Source organism: Puma concolor, chromosome D2, assembly GCF_028749965.1.
Source record: "Puma concolor isolate L17-30 chromosome D2, mPumCon1.1.hap2, whole genome shotgun sequence".
In the NCBI taxonomy this organism is placed as follows: domain Eukaryota; kingdom Metazoa; phylum Chordata; class Mammalia; order Carnivora; family Felidae; genus Puma; species Puma concolor.
Genome location: NC_141677.1, coordinates 51,197,409 through 51,220,900, shown reverse-complemented (window position 1 = coordinate 51,220,900; position 23,492 = coordinate 51,197,409). Strand labels below are relative to the sequence as shown.

Below are 23,492 nucleotides of genomic sequence, written 5' to 3'. Positions count from 1 at the left end.
TGCCCCTCCCCTCTTGTGTTTCTCTCTCTCTCTCTCTCAAAAATAAATAAATAAATAAATGTTAAAAAAAAAAGGGGGGGGGGCACCTGGGTGGCTCAGTTGGTTGAATGCCAGCTTCAGCTCAGGTCATGATCTCACAGTTCGTGAGTGTGAGCCCCGCATCAGACTCTGGGCTGTGACAGCTCAGAGCCTGGAGCCTGCTTCAGATTCTGTGTCTCCCTCTCTCTCTGCCCTTCCTCTGCTGATGCTCTGTCTCTCTCTCTCTCAAAAATAAGTAAAAACTAAAAAAAAGAAAAAAAGGAATCTGTTCCTTGTCTTGTCTCCTACCCTGTCCCCCCTTGTTTGTTTGTTTCTTAAATTCTACATTGTGAGTGAATCAAGTTTACATTTTACATTTTCTAATCTCCCCCTTCCACCAGTAGGACTCAAGAAGCTATTTTCATTTTGAATTTTTATTTTTATTTTATTTTATTTTATTTTTTTCAACGTTTATTTATTTTTGGGACAGAGAGAGACAGAGCATGAATGGGGGAGGGGCAGAGAGAGAGGGAGACACAGAATCGGAAACAGGCTCCAGGCTCTGAGCCATCAGCCCAGAGCCTGACGCGGGGCTCGAACTCAAGGACCGCGAGATCGTGACCTGGCTGAAGTCGGACGCTTAACCGACTGTGCCACCCAGGCGCCCCTCATTTTGAATTTTTAAAACATGGCTCTTGGAGCGCTTGGGTGGCTCAGGGGGTTGAATGTCCTACTTCGGTTCATGGTTCATGGTTCATGAATTCGAGCCTCACTGGGCTTGCTACTGAGGATGCAGAACCCACTTAGGATCTTCTGTCCCCCTCTATCTCCACCCCTCCCCCATTCCCACTCTCTCTTTCAAAAATAAATAAATAACATTAAATAAACCTTAAAAAGACTCTTAAACCCTTGAATTTTTCTCGAATTAGGCCTTGGCAAGAACTATTTGCCTATCATGGATTTAGGGGGTTCCTCACCCTTATTGGAAATATCAGTTGGCCCCCAAAGTCTCGTACCTTGGACAGAATGTTAACCCAAAAGAAGTGCTAAAATTCAAATGGGAAATTACAGTGCCACTTAGTTCCTGTGATTTGCCAATTAATAGGAGGGGATTAAAAACTATTACTCTCTTCCTGTCCAAGTGGAGTTCAGTTTGAGAACCTTCCAGTAGTGAAGACTGGTAGACACTGAACTAAATTTCCCCTTCCAGCTTGATTCAACCAAGCTGCCCTAATTACAAGTTTGAAGGAGTTTATAATCTAGTAGGAAACAAGGTAGGCAGTCACCTTGCCAGGTAAAAAACAGGGTGCAAAGCAAATAACTCCTGGGAACAAGATCACAGAGAGAATACATCTATTCCAAAAGAAATCTTACCAGTTATTTACAGTATCCGTTCACAAGGAAATGGTCGGTCATGGCAGTTAAACCAGGGTTTGCAAAATCGCCCCTCTTTGGGAACTCAAGCGTGAAGTAGCTGAGTCTTGACCTAATAGGGAGGGAGCGGGCTGTCGCCAAATTGAGGAAAACATTCTTTCGCCATTGGACAGATCCTCAAGTTCTGTTCTTCGTGCCAGGGATATATCAGCCAACAAGGCTGACAGAAATCCCTGCCCTTCTGGAGTTTACATTCTAATTTGTCACTGCCTTGAAAAACAAATAACCAAGCCAGTTAGACTTCTCTCTAGAGTAAAAGTCAATGAGTCAGACACATTGGTGTGTTCCTGTAACCAAACTGCCCAGATCCCAGCTTTGTTTGCCTGGAGGCCCTTTTCACATAGCTGATGTTTCTGGATAAGTGAGATTCTTGTAATTACAATAGACGTTGAGGTGGCTAATTTTTGGCATTCTGCTCATTCTGTTGCCTTAATTTGCCAAATAACCATAATTATAAAATACTTTTGGCTCTACAAGGCAGCCCCTGGTCTATTTCGTTCCAGTTTTGCTACTGAATTGAAAATAGAGCATTGGGAAAAAGGCCATCTGTCCTTGCATGGATTGTGTTAATTGGTGATGCCCTAGTGCCGTTGACAACCACCCCAGCTCCCTCGGGGCTCCCCTGCGCTGGGGGCTCCCCTGCGCTGGGAGCTCCCCCCACCCCCACGCCCACCCACCGGGAGCCCTGTGACTCTGATGAGGTCACTAGAATAACACGCTTGAGAGCTTGGACCTCAGAGACCATGTGCCTTTTCTTTGAGCTTCTTGTGGGAAAATGGGGATAAGGAGCATTTGTGACTGCTCTTATCTCATTTTTGCAGATGGAACTTCTGCTGGGTCTGCAAAGTGAGGCGAAATTGATAGTTTGGGAGAGAGAAAACGCTGGCCACTGGCAGGGATTAGAGTCCTCTGTTCTGTTCAGCCTTCAATGCCTGGGAGACTGTCTTTAGCAATTTAACGGGTATTAAGGATGTGAATGTCTGTGGCCCGGATTCCCGTCTCAGGAACTTCTTGGCGTGTGTACCCACGAGCTCCTGCTTGCCTTGCATGTGGGGGGTGCTGTGCTGACCCCGGAGGCAGTGATTTTGCCACGCCAGCGTCTCAGCAGTCCCGACCTGGGGCATGTTCCGCTGGGGGGACCTGAGAGTCCCGACAGGCCACGTTGTATTACAGAAGTGGTCTTGGGTTGTTACCGCGAATCTGTGTGCCCTCAAGTAATCCCATCACCCACTGAAATTGCTGCCAAACGCCTCACGGGCATCTTTACATCTACACAAAGTCCAGTGGGCACTGTTGGGAGCCCAACGTTTGTGTCTCCCCTGCATATGTCGAAGCCCCAACCCACAATGGGGTGGTCTTAGAAGGTGGGGCCTTTAAGGTGTTAAGTTTAAGTGAAGTTGTGAAGGTGGAGCCCCGTGATGAGATTAGTGTCCTTAGAAGAAGAGGAAGAACGGGGAGGGCTGAGGAGAGGCCATGTGAGCACACAGCCAGAATTTAGCCCCCTGCCAACCCCAGGAGGAGAGCTCTCACCAGAGCCCCACCATGCTGGCACCCTGGCCTCCGACTTCCCGCCTCCACAACTGTGGTATTTTGTTACGACAGCCCGAGTGGACTAGGACAGGCTCAAGTGCCTCTTTTTAGTGTCTTACCTGATCTGCCAGTAGGGTTGATAATGCTGTTCCTTTCTTCTTTGACCTCTGACCCCGTGCTCTCCTGGATTTATCTTTACCTTTCTCAATTTCCTTGCAACCTCTACTTCTCCTGACCCTCCTTGAGAGATTGAGATTCCTCAGAGTCCTGCTCTCTCTCTTTACTCTCTCTTCTCTTCCACCTACCGTCAGGACACCTCACTCCTCAACTTGGGGTCTGTGGACCAGCACACAGGCCTCACTTGTGAGTTTATCAGAAATTCAGATCTCAGGCTCCACCTCAGACCTGCTGAATCTGAATCTGCCTTTAACAGGAGACACTCACAGAAGTCTGAAGGGCCTACTCTTTAACGTCTCAGTGAGCAAGGGTGCTCCCCAGCACCTGTGTACATGTGGACACCAGACCTCTCCCCTGGGCCCTAGACCAGTCCCATAGGGATAGCAAATGTTCCCTGTCTAGAGCTTTGCTCCTCTTTTTCCAAATAAGCACCTATTCCTTTGGGCAACCGATAAAATACAGGGGCTCTTCAAAAACTTAAACAAAATTGTTTTTTAATGTTTTGTTTATTTTTGGGAGAGAGAGAATGCGAGTGGAGGAAGGACAGAGAGAGGGGGACAGCAGATCTGAAGTGGCTATGCACGGAGAGCAGCAAGCCCGATACGGGACCCAGACTCACAAACTGCAAGATCATGCCCTGGGCCAATGTCAGACACTCAACCAACCCAGCCACCCAGGTGCCCGTCTTCAGAAACTTTTACTTGAGAACTTCCATTTAGCCTCAGACTCCTGGTTAAATGGTTCCTTTGGGGTTAAGAGAGCTAATCTAATAGGCAATATGCTCTGATCTGGCTGACCCCATTGTTCAGCTGGCCTCTCCGCTGAGTGATCCGTGCAGCTAACAGCCTTTGCTAAATATTTTGAATATTGCCCAGGGTATCATGTTCAATTCGTACCTTGTCTAGCTTTTTCCCTCTGTAGTAAACTTGAAAGTATACAGGTACTTAATAAATATTTTTAATTAGTATTATTCATTATATTTGTTACTAACTGTAACATATTAAAGGTACTAGGACTTAATAAATATTTTTAATGGTGAGCAAACAGCAAGTTCTCTTGAGTGAAGTGCAAGCTTTCCAGAATATTTGTGAATGACCCTAGGTAGGGTTCCCTGGGAATGTAGTGTGACCTGATATGTCACATGATTGAATCATCCAACATCTTTTTGGGACAAGAAAAGTCAGAGGCAATGCAACTGTCCGACAACAGAGGATTGGTGACATTAATTATAGTAAATTCACACAAATACTTTGCAGCCATTACGATGATCAGAGTACATTAACATTCATGATGTCAAACTACATGAAAAGAACAAAGTACAGATAAAATGATTACAGTTTTGGATTTTTTTTTTTTGAGAAAGAGCAAGAACATAAGTGGGGAAGAGGGGCGGGGGTAGGGGGGAGAGAGAGAGAGAGAGAGAGAGAGAGAGAATCTTAAGCAAGCTCCATGCTCAGTGCAGGGCCCTACACGGGGCTTGATGCTACTACCCTAGGATCATGACCTGAGCAGAAATCAAGAGTCAGACACTCGACCAACTGAGCCACCCAGGCACCCCAGTTTTGGATTTTTTTTTTGAGGTATGGTGAAATATATGTAATGTACAGTTTGCCATTTTAACCCTTTTAAGAGTACAATAACATTAAGTACCTTCCTGTTGTTAAGCAACCATCACCATCGTCTATCTGCAGAACATTATTTTTTAATCACCTCAAACTGAAACTCCATACCCGTTAAACAATAACTTCCCATTCTTTGTCCAGCCCCTGATAACCACCATTCTTTTTTTTTTTTTTTCAACGTTTATTTATTTTTTGGGACACAGAGACAGAGCATGAACGGGGGAGGGGCAGAGAGAGAGGGAGACACAGAATCGGAAACAGGCTCCAGGCTCTGAGCCATCAGCCCAGAGCCTGACGCGGGGCTCGAACTCACGGACCGCGAGATCATGACCTGGCTGAAGTCGGACGCTTAACCGACTGCGCCACCCAGGCGCCCCGATTCTTTGTGTTTCTGTGAATTTGACTCACATAAGTGGAGTCATGTATTTGTCACTTTGTGACTGGCTTATTTCCCTTAGCATAATGTCGTCAGGGTTCGTCCATGTTGCAACATGTGTCAGAACTTCCTTTTTAAGGCTGAGTAATATTCCATGATGTTCATAAACTTTATTTTGTTTACCACTTGAGTTGCTTCTACCTCTTGGCCCTTACGAATAATGCTGCTATGAAGATAGCTGCACAGATATCTGTTCGAGCCCCTGCTTTCACTTCTTTTGGGCATATACCCAGCAGTGGAACTGGTCGGTCCTATGGTAATTCTATTTTTAATATTTTGCAGAGCCACCATACTGTCTTCCAACAGAGGCTGCACCATTTTACATTCCCACCAGCAGTGCCCAAGCCTTCCAATTTCCCTGTGTCCTTGCTAGCACTGGTTATTTTCGGGTTTTGTTTTTGTTTTTTATAGTCACCATTGTAATGAAGTCTCGGTGTTGTTTTTAAAAAGATGTATTGACAGGCATACATGATATAGAAAAAAAAAATTCTCCAAAGGATTTACTCCAAATAAAAACAGTACCTATTGGGTGGCAGGATGTAGATGATTTTTGTCATCTTTGTAGATGATTGTTCTCCTTTTGCTCTATGCTCTCCTTTTTCTGCATTAAGGATGTATAATACGTGTAATTAAAAATGCCTGAAACTCAGAGTCAAGGTTTATCAGTTCAGATGTTGGCAGCAACTTGTTTGCCTCTGGCTGTGCAGCGCTCACGTGGGTCCTCGTAACTTGCTGATTTTGGACTTGAGGCTGCCCCTGTCATGTTGCCACTCTTCACGTTGAGGCCATCCACGGATGCTCCGGTGCTTGGGGCCCGGCGGCTGCTCGGGGCCCGGCTGCTGCTCATTCCTCTGCCCAGTGAAGCAGAACCAGGTTTTCTTGGCATTGGATGAGATGCAGGAAGCTATTATAACCAGGTGTCAGCTTTCTGGTGCCCTAGGCCACTTCCTCCCCCATTTGGATTTTTAGCACAAAGAAATCTCCTTTTTTGGGGGTGTTTACTCAGCAGGGTTTGGGCCGGTCATCTTAACTGATTGCAAATGGAAGGGAAAGTTACTTTCTTCCTATTCTGTGAATTATATGCTCTGTAATTTTCCAAAGAGTTTCAAGGCTCACACATCACAAGATTGACTCTGTGTCGGCTTAAAAAGCAGTGAGGGTTGCATATGTACCAGTTCAGAAAGAACCAAAAGAAAAGCTTTCATGGAGCAAATTACTACCTTTTTGAAAATAAGGGCTGTCCAGTTTACAGTAATATAATTTATTCCTTTTTTTTGCTTACTGTATTTGTTGATGTGGTAGCTGAAAGGATGGCTTTCTGCTTGTTTTTTTTTAGGGGTGGAGAGGGAGCCAGGGACGGGTATAAGGAGAGGCTTCAGTTAAAGCTCTCTGTACTTGTAATTGGGTGTTTTAATCAATTACCAATGACCTTTTGTGGGGACCTTCTTTTGGTTGTTTTGCTTTGACGGGACGATTCTGGCTGCCGAGTTCGAGGGCCAAGATTTTGAAGCAAAGTCCAAGAGACTGTTGGAACCGTCCAAACTTGAGCTGTTAGCACTTGTGCTGATCTTGTGCAGACAGGAGACAGACCGGTGAGATCCGACAACTGAGCCTGGGGCCTCATAGAGATGGAAGGAGTGGAAGCTGAGGACAAATTGTGTATCGTGGAGGCGCGAGAGCAATTCCACATCTTCATCATGTTACATCTGGATAAGGCATCGCTGTTGCTTTTATCTCCACATTTCTTCCCTGCGCTCAGATTTCTCACAGACCTCTCAAGAGAGAAGCCGTCGATAACTTTGGGTTTGGCTTTCTGCCACCTTCTCCTCGCACTTCCAGCTTCCTCCATGCCTGCCATTCCTTTCCGTCAGCATAGCCCCAGCCTGGTGCAGGCCTTGGTGGCCCAGATCGTATGGAGGCAACTTCAGGCTCCACTGTAGGCACTGTTCCTGCCCACAGCCTGACTGTGGGCTCATCTCTGGTTACTCTGGGCACACCCACCCCTGACCCAGCTGGCCCCGTGGTCTTTTTCAGGTCACTGCCTCTGACTCACCTGCTCGTGTCTCTTTCTCTAGGCACATCTAGAATCCATGTGCTCCAGCACCCGCTGCACCCTCCCTCCCCTCTCTCCCTACAGTGCATAACCACTCATTTTAGGCTGTTCACCATTATGCGCATCCGCAGGGAGAAGGCAGGCAGCCGTTGAAAGAGGTCCTGCACAGGTTGATGGGGGAGGGTACAGGGACCTTTTATAATTCCAAGTGGGATCGGGATAACAACTGTGGTTTAGATGGCGTTACATTAATTGTTCCTGAGTTTTCTTTTTACCAAAGTTAAGTCACCACCTCATTTTAAAACCTTTTTTAAATAAAACAAGGCCATGTTTACATGTTGAGGTTAACCATGGACCTACCACTTCAGTAAGACATTTTTAATATAAAAAGAAAGTAATGAGAAAAAGGGTGGAAGCCAGTTACATGAGAAGTAAGCCATTTCGATGTATTTGTAATTTAATAACGTTTGTTATGCCAAGAGAGAGTTGCCCTGTCCTTTTTAAAGCCTGTTGTTGAATGATGTGGGGCTGCTTTTGAGAACATTCACTGGAGAGAAATGAACTGAGTGCTTGTCTGTCATTGACAAGGTACAAACAGGAACCCCCTGACCGTGACCTCAGATAGTAATTTTAATTGTGGGTAGAACACGCGTTTCCTATAAGCTTTGCCAGGCACTGTTGCTTCTCATTTGTTCAATTTCTGCTGAAGAGGTGAAAGAGAGACGGCTGCTGGCTTCTTTGGACAGATGGAGGTCTAATGGATATGAAGTCGGGGAATTCCTGATCCTTTGCCAAATTAATATTCATAAGCGTCGTGTTGGTCTCAGTCTGTGGCAACCCGTGTGATTTGGCAGCTGGAAACTTTAGTGCATGCTCCTTATGGAATGGGTATTGACTTTATCAATGCCCGGCAGATGCAGAGCTAAGATGAGTGATGTTTATTTGCTTCTGTAATCCCAAGGGCTCAAGGCACTTGACACATTTTTGATAGCCCTCCAGAGTGTGGCTCCGAAACCCTGCAAACCCCTGGGCAAGACGCTGAATTCTCAGGAGCGTTGCTCGTCCTCTGGTGAACGCATGCAGGATCCAGTTCTCTGTCGTACCAGGAGTATTTCGGTGGGCATCACTCCTGCCTGAATCCCGGCATCAGATGGAGGTTGTGCAGGCTGTATACCGCCTCCGCTCCTCTTGTAAGCAGTTGTGAATCTGTGAGTAGCCAACCTACGTCACTGAAATGGAAAGCAACGCGGTGAGGATCAAATTGTCTTCTATTTATGAGGCAATGAATCTTGCATTTTCAATAAATATTGGTTGGGGGCTTGCTGTATGTTAGGCTTGTTCTAGTTGCTGGGAATCCAGCAGCATTTAAAGAAGATAGGCAAGATTTGCTCCCTCATGGGGCTTACAGTTTTGTAGTGAAGACAAACAGGAAACAAGTTAATGAATGAGACAACTTCAAATAGTGGTAGCTACATGAAAATGAAAAAGCCTAATTAGTGCAGAGTTACTAGGATTTGGGGGGACAGGGAACGTCGTAAATTATTATGGTGGGGAGGGGCTATCTTAGAGGCATTTGACCTAAGATCTGAATGGTAAGAAGGGGCCATCTATGTGAAGATACGGCATGAGGGGGCTTGCTGGCATGAAGGGGCTTTCTAGGCATGAAGGAACAAATGCAAAGGTCATGAGGCAGAAATGAATTTGAATTTGGCAAGTTCAGAGAACAGAAAGAAGGATACTGCTCCTCCCATGGTTGAGAGGAAGAGTTCTAGAAGATGACATTTGAAGATTGAAAAGGGTCGGATCATTCAAGGCCTTATGTTATAAGGATATTAGGTCATATTCTCAGGGCAAGGGAGAAACCATTAGAGAGTCTTAAGCAGGGTCTGATAAACAGTGCTTCTTTCTACCCAACTTTACAGTTATAGTCTATAGTCTTCCCTTTTTATATCCTGACTTTTTACTATATAATGTTCCAGATTTTTAAAAAAATTTTTTTAATGTTTTTATTTATTTTTGAGACAGGCAGAGACAGAGCATGAACAGGGAGGGTCAGAGAGAGGGAGACACAGAATCTGAAACAGGCTCCAGGCTCTGAGTTGTCAGCACAGAGCCTGACGCAGGGCTCGAACTCACGGACCGCGAGATCATGACCTGAGCCGAAGTCGGCTGCCTAACCGACTGAGCCACCCAGGTGCCCCAATGTTCCAGATTTTTTATGAATACTTATATATATTTGTTAAAAAAAAGAGATCATGCCTAGTTTTACAACTGAATTCATCCACATATCTATATATCTGGAACAACTTCCCTGGTCGGTAATTACATGTTACAGTCCATCGTATATGCATCATAGCCAATGTCATTAACCCCAATCAATTGAACTAGTAAGGGTTACTGTCTTTGTTTTCTCTGGTTATAAAAGTAATACTTGTTCCTTGTTATATTTTTTGTTTTGTTTTTTGTTCTTATATTTTTAAGTAGTACAGAATTAGATAAAATAAAATTGTACCTATTTTTAACTTCATTTTATGTCGTCTGAGTGCCCAAGTTTACTATTTGGAGGGAATAATTACCTAGTTAACATATGTACCTAAAATATAGTTTTGACCTCAATAAGAAAATGTTAGTTTATATATGATTGAAAGGGTCTTTTTTAATTAACAGAGACATGCTCTTAATGAAATAATTTTGGGTTTTCTTTTTCTGCCTGATGTCTATACCCTTCTAATTCCTTTTTTTTTTAATTACATTTTTTTAGTGTTTATTTTTTGACAGAGAGAGAGAGAGAGAGAGAGAGAGAGAGACAGAGTGCCACGAGGGAGGGGAAGAGAGGGAGACACAGAATCTGAAACAGGCTCCAGGCTCCAAGCTGTCAGCATAGAGCTTGACACAGGGCTTGAACTCACGGAGTGAGAGATCATGGCCTGAGCTGAAGTTGGATGCTTAACTGACTGATCCACCTAGGCACTGCCCTCCCTGTACCCTTCTAACTCCTAAATCAGTAATTGCACACAGGATAGCAATAGCATATAGTAGGATGTATGCTAGATTAGGAGTTAGGAGATCTGAATTTAGTTCCACTCTGCCTTTAACCAGCTGTGCATACGTAGACAGATTGGGCCTCCGAGCCCCTAACCCAGTGCTCTTTCCCCTGCACCATGAGGAATTCTCCCTTGTGCTTTTGCCAGGGACCCCTGTTGCACCATCGTGCTTTCCTCCTGAAGCTGAAAAGACCTGGTCTTTGAGTTTTCAGAAATCGGATGCAAACAATGCAACATACAATAGTTTGATTTAAGAATGATATACATTTCTTGGGGCGCCTGGGTGGCGCAGTCGGTTAAGCGTCCGACTTCAGCCAGGTCATGATCTCGCGGTCCGTGAGTTCGAGCCCCGCGTCAGGCTCTGGGCTGATGGCTCGGAGCCTGGAGCCTGTTTCAGATTCTGTGTCTCCCTCTCTCTCTGCCCCTCCCCCGTTCATGCTCTGTCTCTCTCTGTCCCAAAAATAAATAAACGTTGAAAACAAAAAAAATTAAAAAAAAAAAAAAAAGAATGATATACATTTCTTATTGGCATAAATAGTAAATGTTCCTCTGAATTTCTTTGTTTCTACTTCTACTCTTTAAGAATACATAAATAAAACCGAAGAAGCTTGATACCCAAGGAGAACGTGTTGATCAATGTGGCACATGACCAGAGGGATGGGTTCTGAGTGGACTCAGCATATGCATACAGTAGTCCCCCCCCCCCCCCTTATCCTCAGGGGATACGTTTTAAGATCCCCAGAGGATGCCTGAAACCAAGGGTAGTACCGAACCCTATTTATACCATGTTTTTCCCTAAACATACATGCCCATGATAAAGTTTAATTTATGAGTTAGGCAAAGTAAGAGGATTAACGGCAATAATTATAAAATATAACCATTATAATAGTATACTGTAATAGAAGTTATATGAATGTGTTCTCTCTCTCTCTCTCTCTCTCTCTCTCTCTCTCTCAAACTATCACATTGTATTGCACTCATCTTCTCCTCATGATAGTATGAGATGATAAAATGCCTACGTGCTGAGATGAAGCAAGGGGAATGATGTAAGCATGGTCTTCTTAAGGCTTAATTGTTTTGCTTTTCATATTTTAGTTGTATAGCACACCAGAAGTTGATGTATGTGAATAGTGTGAGATGGGGGGCTGTGGGGTTTTGTGTTAAGATTTTTGCACACTCACATGTGGGGTATGTTTTCATCATATATTTTCTGTGTTTAGGGGACACCTATTGTGAACATTGGATCTCCTGAACTAATCCAATAATTTTCTTATGTCTCCACTCTAATATTCTATGTCTTTGTGTTTTTGTCTGCTTTTTGGGTAGACAAAGCTTTACCTTCCAATTCTCCTATTACATTCTAAATTTCTTTTTTTTTTTAATTTTTTTAATGTTTAGTTTTGAGAGAGAGAGAGAGAGAGAGAGAGAGCGCATGTGAGCAGGGGAGGGGCAGAGAAAGAGAGGGAGACACAGAATCCAAAACAGGCTCCAAGCTCCAGGCTGTTAGCACAGAGCCCTATGTGGGGCTTGAACTCACGAACTGCAAGATTGTGACCTGAGCTGAAGTCAGATGCTTAGCTGACTCAACCACCCGTGCGCCCCTAAATTCCAACTTTCCACCATCATTATTTTTGATTCCAAGTGTGTTTTAGTTCCCAAATGTTTCTTTTTTAAAGACTCCTTTCGTTGTTTCATTTATGCACTTTTTTGTGTGTCTGAGGATAGTAACTATAGTGGTTTTTAAGTTGAAGTTTTTTAAGTTTATTTAATTTTAAGTTATTTAAGCCTTTACGTTTATTTATTTATTTTTGAGATAGAGCGCCCACAAGCAGAGAGAGAGGCAGAGAGAGGGAGAGAGAGAATCCCAGGCAGGCTCTGCACGATCAGTGCAGAGCCGAATCCGGGCTCACACCCCAAACTGTGAGATCATGACCTGGGCTGCAACCAAGAGTCGGACGGACATTTAGCCGACTGAGCCATCCAGGCGCCCCATCCTTGCCTTTTTCTTTTAAGCTCTGAATTGTCCTTATTTCCTCTGAGTTCATTCCCCACCCTCATCCCCTTCTGAATCCCCCATCCCAGCTCTTATATTAGAGGCTTTTAATTATCTGGTGATCTTTGGTTGTCTGTTCATTTAGGAATGAGACACTAAGAAGCTGATCAGAAGGTCTTATGAATTGGCAGCTGCATTGTGAATGAGTTTTGTTGGATCTGGCAGTTTTGTTGGACTTAGTTCCTGCATCCCCCGAGTGACAGTGCCTTTTTCCTCAGCGTGGTCAGTCACTCCAAAGATAGAGCTCAGTCTTCTGCCTGGAGGTTAGAAGGCTGACTGCTAGTCTAATGGGGCCAGGGTGTTTCACCATTTAACATGATTTCTATTTAATCCCCTGTGTTCCTGTGGTGCCTCGCCTCCCCACTCTATTCTCCTGTAGTCTGCTATCCCCAGTAGGTGTGCAGCCTATCCACAGAGTAAAATCTAGCTTTCTTCCAGGGAGGGGAAGGCTAATTGTCTAGGGGGCAAGAACTTTTAAAGACCTTCCATCAATCCTCCTGTTTTTAACCCCATCCTGTTCTGGCTGCCTTTAGAAATCCTCTGTTCCTTCATGCCTGACACTTTCTGAGATTTTGCAGTTGGCTTACTTTTTATTGTATTCCTTCCCTGTTGGTTGGGTTCTCTGTCTTGCTACATTGTATATACCATCTGTTGGGTCACTCCCAGCTTCCCACAGGTGGTTCACCTCTTTAACCTGCTGTTCCCCTCTCTCCTTTCCCTGTGTCTTTGTGGCTTCTTTCTTAATTTCTTTACTATCAGTGGTGTTTTAGGAGAGAGCAGATATAAACCTGTGTTTTCAACGTGCTGTATTAAATCAGAAGTTGTATGTACCACAATTTATCCAACTGATTTCCTGCTAATGGAAATTTATTCTGTTGTGTTTGGAGTTATAAATCATGCTAATGACCGGGCACCTGGGTGGCTCAGTCGGTTGAGCCTCCAACTTCAGCCCAGGTCACGATCCCTTGGTTTGTGGGTTTGAGCCCTGAGTCGGGCTCTGTGCTGACAGCTCGGGGCCTGGAGCGTGCTTGGGATTCTGTGTCTCCCTCTCTCTCTGCCCCTCCCCCACTCTGTCTCTCTGTCTCCCCAAAATAAATAAACATTAAAATTTTTTTTTAAATAATGCTAATGTGCCCTTAATACAAATATATCTGAGCCCATGGGGGAGCGTTGCTCCGTGACATTACAAACTGTAGAAGCCTTGGGTCTGAAGTTAAGTTTGTTTAAAGTTTTGACAGATACTGCCTAATATGACTCAAAAAAATTGAATCAACTAATACTCCTATCAACAGTGTGAGACAGAACACATGTTTTTATTCATGAACTAGCTATATATCCTCCTTGACTGACAGATTTCTCTGTGGGATTGAAAACATTCTATTTAATAATTTTGGCAGATTTTCGCATTAGGTAACCGAAAAATTCAATACTGAACATTATAGTTCTTCAAGACAAAAAAATGATACCATGTGGGTGATTAAATTACCAACAGGAATGGAGCCAGTATGATTGCTTGGATTGTCTTTATCTCTACTCTATTCTTGTGGCTCATAGTACTTCAGTTTCATAGGCTTCCAGAACTTTAAGTATTAAAGGAACTGATGATCGATTTGGTAATAGTCTGCTTTCACAAAATTGCTTTAGTGAGCATCCTTCATTTGTCTGCTTCATGTCACAAACTCATTCTCCTGATCCTTCTGCTTCTGACATGGCTGCTGGCCTATCTGATTACGTGAGTGCTTCTGCAAAAAGAGGTAAAAAATGCAGTTAGGCCTGTAGAACGCTGGTAGTATAAGTATGTGGGATGGAGAACCAGCTGAGAATTGGGAAGAGCCATAGACAGGGAGTTTGACAGCTTTGGGTTTGCATCCTGGCTCAGCCACAGATTATTGCACGATCTTGGAAAATCATGTAGGCTCTGAGCCATATTTACGTAAGACAAGAATAACAATGGTTACAAAAACTAGTAAGGATTTTTGGGTGCAGTGAAAGAAATCAAATTCAACATGACTAAAATCAAAAAACAAATTCATTTATTTACTTAACAGACAACCCCAGGGATAGAATTTAGACATAGCCGAATTCAGATGTTTGCACAATTCCAGAAATATGTATTTCTTTACCTCTCGCTCCTTCTCTTTCCTGGGTTGGCTTCATTTTAGGTGGGGGTCTCTCAAAGTGGAGAGAAAAATGGCTTACCACGGGGGCCTGGGCAGGTCAGTCGGTTGGGCATCCGACTCTTGGTTTCGGCTCAGGTCATGATGTCACAGTTAAGGGGTTCGGGTCCCTCGTCAGGCTCTGTGCTGACAGTGTGGAGCCTGCTTGAGATTCTCCCTTTCTCTCTGCCCCTCCCCTGCTTGTGCTCTCTCTGTCTCCTAAAACAAATAAACGAACTTAAAACAAAATAAAACAAAAAATGGCTGCCCGCAGCTCTTTATATCCATTCTGGGTCTTGGGAAGCCCATGCAAAGAAAGCACTCTTTCCCAACTGTTTCGGCAAATGTCCCGCAGCTGACTCTTAGCTCTAGCTTGGCTCATAAGTGTCTGGTCAGTCAGTGTCTCCAGCTGGCCAGGCCTCTCCAGGAGCGTGTAGGTTCTCAAGGCATGTGAACCGAGAATAGATAAGATGCCCAAGGAAAGCTGCTGCCGCCTCTAGGTAAGGACAGGATGCTGGGCAGAAAGAAAACAAGAGCTGTTTTTCTCACTGGATGGTCTCAGACTTAAATACCGTAATATTTTGAATATAAGCTCCATAGCGCATATAACATAGTATTCTTTTTGTCCCATTTTATGGATACTCAACCCACGTAAATTATTTGTAGTTAATTTTTGCAAGTTCTTTTAGGCCTGGAGGGCCTCATGCTTATTCCTAAACTACTCTTGTCCCAGGCCACATGACCTGAAGGATCACTTTAAGGGAACGTTAATAACCTTTAGTGGATAGTCTATGTGCATTTATCATCATCTTTATAGAGTCTTGTTTAAAATGCCTTGGTCAGGGGCACCTGGGTGGCTCAGTCGGTTAAGTGTCTGACTTCAACTCAGGTCGTGATCTCATGGTTCGTGAGTTTGAGCCCCGTGTCAGGCTCTGTGCTGACAGCTGGGAGCCTGCTTCGGACTCTGTGTCTCCCTCTCTCTCTGCCCCTCCCCTGCTTGAGCTCTGCTTCTCTTTCTCTCTCAAAAAATAAATACACATTAAAAAAATATTTTTTTAATGCCTTGGTCAATGAGATAATACGATAGATTATTTTATCTTGGTATATAATGGTTATGGTCAATTAAGACATGCACAGTTTTGAAACATTGAAGTTGATCTTTTGTTTGCTTGTTAGTATGACACCGAAAACAGAAGAAGCCATTGGGAGGACATGGTTATCATATTAGTGCAAAGTATGACAGCATCTTCCAAATATTCCCTGTTTCTCTTGGCAGCCAATCTTGACATTATCCGTGAACTGATCTAAACTTTTCTTGAATCTACTTATACCTAAATTGGTATTGCCTCCGGAGATGAGAGCCATAATTTTTTTGTGGGTCCTATCGATACACCTCATTTTGTGTGATGGTATGTTGAGTGAGTACTATTTACAGACTATAATAAGCTGCAACTGTATTTTTCATCCCCTGTTTTCCTTTAGAACGTGTTCCATAGGGAATAACCCTCTGCCATCTCTCTAAATGAAAACGTGGACAGGTCCCATGGCTCTCTGTTCATTCTTGGGTAGCAGGTGGCCCCATGGCCACCTCAAGTCCTGAGCATGGTCTCGATTCAGACATTAGAATAGCTAACCCATGCAGGTAGTGGAAACATAGAATTGAATTTAATGTCAATCCTCACCTCCTCCCCCAGGCAAGGCCACTAAAATGTTGGCTGTTTGTAGCGGCAGAAGGAGGCATGATTCTTTCCCCTTCCCCAGCTTAATGTTTCTTCCTCACTAGCTTGCTGTAATTTTTTTTTTTTTTTTAACTCCTTGAGACCTGGCTTAAGTAGGAGAGGGGATTAGGAGAGTAGGGCACAATGTTACACTCGTCAGCTCTTTATCTGGCGGGTGATGTTTGTTTGTTTTTAGTTCTTGTTTTTTGTTTTTGGGTTTTTGTTGTTTTTCAGCCCTTGGAGCACAGCACCTGTGAGGCATGTAGTACTTCTCATCTGGCTGCCTGCAACCCCCTTGGCTCCTGGTTCTCCAGGGATTATGGACCTTTGCTGTTAGAGAACCATCTCCCATCAGGAGGCCCTCCTGGGCAGAAGTGTAATGGCTCTAGACAGTTCTTTCCTCAGCAGGGTCTGTGCCTGGCCCAGGGGAAACTATGTGGCACCTGTTGAGTCACCTTGAGGGACGGGGGAGTTCTGTCTCCTTCATGCCAAGGTCAAACCCATGTATTAGCCACTCTTGGGATTCCCTGGGCCTGGACTCATATCTCCCTCCTCTGTTCTCAAATGCAGAGTCCAAGTAGCTCCCCCCCAAGGTTTCACTGACACCTTACTTTTTCTAAACTTGAGGTAGGGTGGGGGTATCCCCTCATCTCTAAGGAAATTGTCTTTAAAAACTCCTATTTATTTATTTATTTATTTATTTAGATAGATAGATAGATAGATAGATAGATAGATAGATAGTGAACAGGGGAAGGGCGCCCAGTGTGGGGCTTGAACCCATAACCACAAACGAGATCACGACCTGAGCTGAAATCAAGAGTTGGACACTTAACCGACTGAGCCACCCAGGTGCCCCCCCACCCCGCCCAAAATCCTCTTTTTAATTTCTAACTCTCAGTTCTTTTGTATTTTCAAAGCTAGATGAGGAGCCCAAGAGTTGTGGAATGAGATTTTTGTGTGTAAGTTCCAAAGACAGTCATCTGGCCTGTCACAATAGAATTTCACATTTATTTTACTTGGGTGTTTCAGATAAGACTTTAATGTTAACAGACTTGTAGTATGATAAAAAAATTTTTTTTTTTTTTTCCATCTCTGTCCCTGGCTCCTGGCACAGCACTCCTAAAACTCTTGGCATTTCCTGAGTGATAGGGGAATGTCTTTTGTTATTCATAAGGAACCACTTCTTAGCACACTGGAGTGTGCTAAGGAGGTGACGTAGGGTGGGGCCCTGGGTAGCCTCAGGATGGGGCTGGTCACCAGAATGACCATGTGATTTGGACTTGCAGCCATACTCACTAATTTCCTCGGAGCAGCAAGAAGTGGGGCTAGAGATTGGGCTCTGTAGTGAGTCAGGTGGGAGTTTGTTTTTTGGTTCTTGTTTTTTGTTTTTGGGTTTTTCGTTCTTGTCGCCCAACCCTTCGAACACAGCACCTATGAGGCATTCAGTACTTCTCATCTGGCTGTTTGCAATTCAGAGAGCTTCCAGGTTGGTGAATACATCCACATGAATTCATCCGCCAGGAGGGTGGCCCGCCCCAAGTCCACAGACGGGAGCGCCCGACTCGGGACCCTTCTGGTCCTTGCCTTATGTACCTTTTCATCGGTTTCCTCTGTATCCTTTATAATAAACCCGTATATGTAAGTAAAGTGTTTTCTTGAGCTCTGTAAGCTGTTCTAGCAAATTATCAAACCTGAGGAGGGGGGCGTAGGAACTCGAGTTTCTAGCTGGTCAGTCAGGAGTACAAGTGGCCCAGAATTTGAGATGGCGTCTGGAGCGGGGGCAGTCTTGTAGACGAGGCCCTTAACTTGTAAGTTCTGATGCTAACTCTGGGTTGATAGTGTCAGAATTGAATTGTGGACACGCCGTTGGTGTAGGATTGCTGGAAGACTTAAGAATCAGAGAATACTGTATTACATATAAGCCACCGCAGTCTCTTCTAGCCTTCCGGAATTGCTGGCAGGTTCTGAGATTTGTTGCAAGTCCAGATTCATCATACCTACTCGTCGTGATTTTTTAATCTTCAAGCCCATTAACGTTTGATCTATTTCTTTGCCTACTGAAGAAGAGCCCTACGTTTTCATTTCTCTTCCTATGAAGACCTTTGATGTCTTGAGACACTGTAGTCATCTTTCGTGGACCCTTCTGAAATTGTTCTATTTTTCTTGATTTTCAAGTGAATGGAACTGTAGCATTATGGATGCTGATGTTTGATACAAGGGGAATTACATTTTTTTAGTTTGTCCCTATTTCCCCTTGATGATGACCAGAAATTATATTGACTCTCTTGATCACAGAAGCACTTGAACTGATGATACCTTTAGGGACTATTCAATAATAGATTTACACCTTTTTTTTTTTTCATCATTTCTGAAATAACAAACATTATTATGTGTTCACAGGTTTAGATACATGTAATACACTATTGACTCAAAAGGAAATACATATCCAAATGATATTATCCTCATAAAAGCAGCTACCTTAGGAATTTTTAAGGTCAGTCTATTGTTCACAATATTTTAGAGCCTCATGTTTTGAAACTGCTTTAAATCTTTAGCATATTCTTTTGAATGTCCTCAACAATGGCTATTCACTCCAAGAAAGTGACTGATTTTTGGAAACATCAAAAATCATTGGAAACCACATCTGAGTGTGATATTGATTATTCATTTGAGCAGTGCTGTTAAGGTCAAAATAGTGTGTCTATAAAATGGTGGGCCTGGTTTCCTTATTTAAATGAAAACAATACCAAGAATAATTGTAAGGCTTTTTTGACAATGATAATTCCATTGATATTGATATACCCACATTTTATAGAGATAACTGTTTAAAAGTAACAAGTATAATCACTCTTTCTTTCCTCATGAAAGACTCCTTCCATGAGGCTGTAAGATATCTGGTGCCGACAGGGAAGTGAGCCACTCTCTAGTCACTTTCCTGACATATCAGTTCTCATTTTGACTCTTGTCACATCAAAGCTTCTACTTATCCTGATACCGTGCAGAATGATCTCAACCAGACCTTGCCATGTCTGGCTATAGCCTGTATCTCAGTTCCCCTTGAGCTTTTTCCATCCTAGGACATATCCTTCCTCCTTATTTCTTTTATAAGTGGGAAGTGGTCCTTTGGGAATCCATACTGCTCAGAAAAGGAGCATCTGTAGATTTGTAAGACATCATTTGGTGGAGAACTGTCATTGTAATTGGTTTGTTGCTGCTGGTATCCCAGGCGTACGTATTGCAATGCCCAAATTAATTAAAGCTAGATTATTTAAAACATTTTTTAAGTTTATTTATTTATTATGAGAGAGATGGGGAGAGAGACAGAGTGTGGGGGAGGGGCAGAGAGCTAGGGAAAGGGAGAGAATCCCAAGCAGGCTCCACATTGCCAGCGTGGAGCCTGATGTGGGGCTCGAACCCACAAACCTTGAGATCATGACCTAGGCTGAAACCAAGAGTTGGGTATGTAACCTACAGAGCCACCTAGGCGCCCCAAAGCGAGGTTATTTTCAAACCTCACTGACTCTCCCACAGTCTATTTGAGGGTGAGGGAGTTTGGTTGCCAAGCTCTCAGCACTTCTGGAGGCTTGGAATTAATTCAGAAAGGAAAGGGAAATTCTGCTATGCAAAATCAAGGTACCACAATGCCACCGACAGTGAGGAGCAGGTACCCAGATCCTCTTCTGAAAGACTATTGCATATGTGACTCCCTGAGCACAGTGCCTCGCCTGTGGATCAGTGCTCACAAAATAGTAGCTTGTTGCTATTTTGATGATATTCATCTATAGAATTAAAATGCTGAGTTGTCTTTTGGCCACACCATCCTGGGTATTTCCTTTAAATACCCAATTAGTCAGTCAAATGTTATTCCCCCTTAGAGAAGTCTTGTTGCCTTGCCCAGGATGGTTATGCTCGTTTGGAGGAATCTGCCCCTTTGTACAGATCCCACAGATCTTCCCAGCCAGCTGTGAAAGGGATTGATGGTGGCCCTCCAGCAGCTTTCTGGAGCACCACCGCCGGGCAGTGAGAAGGTCTTCATTTCATCCCATACTTCCAAATTTCATCCTTGAGCGTCTTTTGACCTGCAGGGGTCCATTCACCGCTAGGAAGCAACACGGATCTCTTCTGGAACACTGTGTATCTACTGCTTTCTGACCTAGGACCTTTGAACTGCCAACTGCAAAAGGAACTTTTCCTCAGAATTACATCATCCATACTAGAAGCTGAGTCGAGAAGAGGAGAAATAAGGGATCTAGGAGGCCTCTGTTTCTGTAACATTGGTTTCCTCTCCTCCCTCTGTTTCTACTTAGTACATGTCACGGTCACATAACTTACATATGTAAATTACAAATTACATTTGGCTCTGGTTTTTCAAATCTTTCTTCCCCAGAAAGAGTTAATGATCCTTTGTTTGTTTGTTTGTTTTTAATCCTAAACCTCCTTCTTTGTCTGAGGTTGAGGGGATGTCCATTTCTCAGTCTTTGTGGACTTCTTGTTTGTTTCCTAAACCACAGGAGGTGTTTCCATGTAACCCCAGATGCTCACCCGTGCCAGGCAGTGAGCTTGCTGCCCACCAACCCTGCAAGACACGCATCAGCTTCCCCTTCCATCTTCTGGGGACCAAATAGCTCATTAGGAACTATTTCAGCTAATTGCCACAAATGCTAGAGATTTCTGCCTCTGCTCTGGTTAATTTTACAAAATGACTCCAGGCTCTTGACTTTTTCTGGGTCTTTTCTTTTTTTTATCTTTTTCTCTTTGTTTCTTTTATTCTAGGTTGTCTCTGTTGCTCTCAGACTGTCAACAGCGATCTCACACTTGGTTACAGATTTGTCTGTGATACCAACCCCCCCCCCCCCAACACTATGACTATTGCTTACCGTTGGTGGGCCTGAAACCCATAACTTGTTCATGTAGAAGATACAGTGGAAACACACTGGCCTTTGGAACATAGACCTCAGCCATTCATCAGCCTTTTTTTTTTTTTTTAAGTTTATTTATTTTGAGAGAGAGAAAGCGAATGTGGGAGGGGCAGGAAGAGGGAGAGAGAGAACCTCAAGCAGGCTTTGCACTGATCGTGGGATGATAGCCCCAATGCAGGACTGGATCCCATGAACTGTGAGATCATGACCTGAGCTGAAATCAAGAGTCGGATGCTTAACCAACTGAGGCACCCACGCGCCCCCCCCCCCCATCAGCCTTTTTTGCTGTGTTCTTAATTAGTTGCGTTTTTGAGAAATGAGAACCAAGTAAATTGAATTTATATTATTCGACACTCTATTCTAAGTGAGGAATACCAGTTTAAGACATGAGTGATTAAGTACCTGCAAAGCTGTACTTCTCAATCTTATAGATGATTGTCTTGTAGAAATCAAAATGTTTATTTTCTTGGTTCAGATTATTCTCATTCCAAGATCCTGCAAGTATCCAATATAACTCAAGCCTTTATTTATTCTTACTCTGAAGATGTTAAGTAACTCCTTCCCTTGCCCCCAGAGAAGACAATTCTGTCATTGTCCACATTCTTTCAAAACACAGGTCAAAGAAGACCGAATGAGATTCTTATGGGAGCCTAGAATGTCCTGAGCAAGAACGTCAGATTCTCATTCCATCCAGTACAGTTGTTAAGGTGGACATGTTCATTCCCTGTTATTTACTCATCAAATATTGCATCACTGAGGTGTCTGGGTGGTTGTCGATTAAGCATCTGACCTCAGCTCAGGTCATGATCTGGCGGTTTGTGGATTCAAGCTCTGCATCAGGCTCTGTGCTGGCAGCACAGAACCTGCTTGGGATTCTCTCTTTCCCTCTCTCTGCCCTTCCCCTGCTTGCACACATGTGGGCGAGGGCTCTCTCTCTCTCTCTCTCTCTCTCTCCCCCCCCCCAAAATAAATAAATAAACAACAAATATTGCATCACTTTGTAAGAGGAGAACAAACTTGGGGCGCCTGGGTGGCACAGTCGGTTGAGCGTCCGACTTCAGCCAGGTCACGATCTCGCGGTCCGTGAGTTCTAGCCCCGCGCCAGGCTCTGGGCTGACGGCTCGGAGCTTGGAGCCTGTTTCCGATTCTGTGTCTCCCTCTCTCTCTGCCCCTCCCCCGTTCATGCTCTGTCTCTCTCTGTCCCAAAAATAAATAAAAAACGTTGAAAAAAATTAAAAAAAAAAAAAGAGGAAAACAAACTTGGAAATTATAGTGAAAGACCATGCTGGAATAAATTTATTTTACATACACACACCACACCATACCACATACCCCACACCACACATACACATACATGAAAAGAAAAACAACAATAAAAATTAAACTCTGCCAATTGAATTGTTTCCTTAGACAACCTTAAAATATGATCAGACAGCTTCTCTTTCCACAAATAGATTTCTTGTTTTCAGCCTGTTGGGAAGAAAAGAAGTGAGGGGTACCCTTTAATTCATGTATGAGAGAGTGGTCCCAAAGCAAAGCCCTCTCAGGTATTACTGGAAGGAGAAAGATCTTGACAAGTTTGAATAAAGACAGTAAACATAAGCGTGATAAACATAATAAATGGGAAATGTTATCTCTGTAAAATATATAAAAAAGCATATATAAATGTATGGAAAATGGGAAAACCCAGCTTACTTAGTTACAACTGTGTAAAAATGGTTTTGTTACTGTTTGTAAGAAGGTTATGAGTATTATGAGACTTTCAAAAAATACACGAAAAGACCATTCATCATCTTACTTTCCTCACACCACTACTTTCTATTTTTGTACATTCCTTTCTCATTTTGTCTGTATGCATCTGTATTTTCTGTAGGTGTGCTCAGAGCACGCACATTTTGTGTTCTGACTTTGGGTTTGCCCAGTATAGGCGTGTTTTTGGTGCTGCCCCAGTCCTCATGACCATCATTGGGAAAGGCTTCATAATAATCCATGGCTTGGACGTGCCCTCCCTGTACCTCTTAGGAAAAGTCATTAAAAGGGAAGAGAATGTGGCTACGGATGTTTGGTATACAGGCAATTGCCTGCAAAGAATTGCTGTGTGCATTTCAAAAGGACCAACTAAGTACTGCAAAGAAGTGAAAATTGGCTTACATGTTCAAAAGACATTGTATTTCTTGGATGTATTGTTTTCTCTTTCATTTTCTCTGGCACTCTCTCTCCATTATTTACTCTTTTGTATCGTCTCTGTAGCATAAGAGAAAGTTGACATAGCAACATGAAGTCATTGGGTGGCTCCTTGGCTTTTTTCCTTTGGATACTCTAGCAAAAGAAA

The 23,492-nt window shown here is 43.5% G+C and overlaps 1 protein-coding gene across 1 annotated transcript in view; it reads left to right on the top strand.

Annotated features, from left to right (window-relative positions):
- The window catches only part of SLC16A12 (solute carrier family 16 member 12), an 80,798-nt gene that overhangs the window by 16,992 nt on the left and 40,314 nt on the right, over window positions 1-23,492 (top strand). The gene's annotated exons all lie outside the window — the stretch shown is intronic.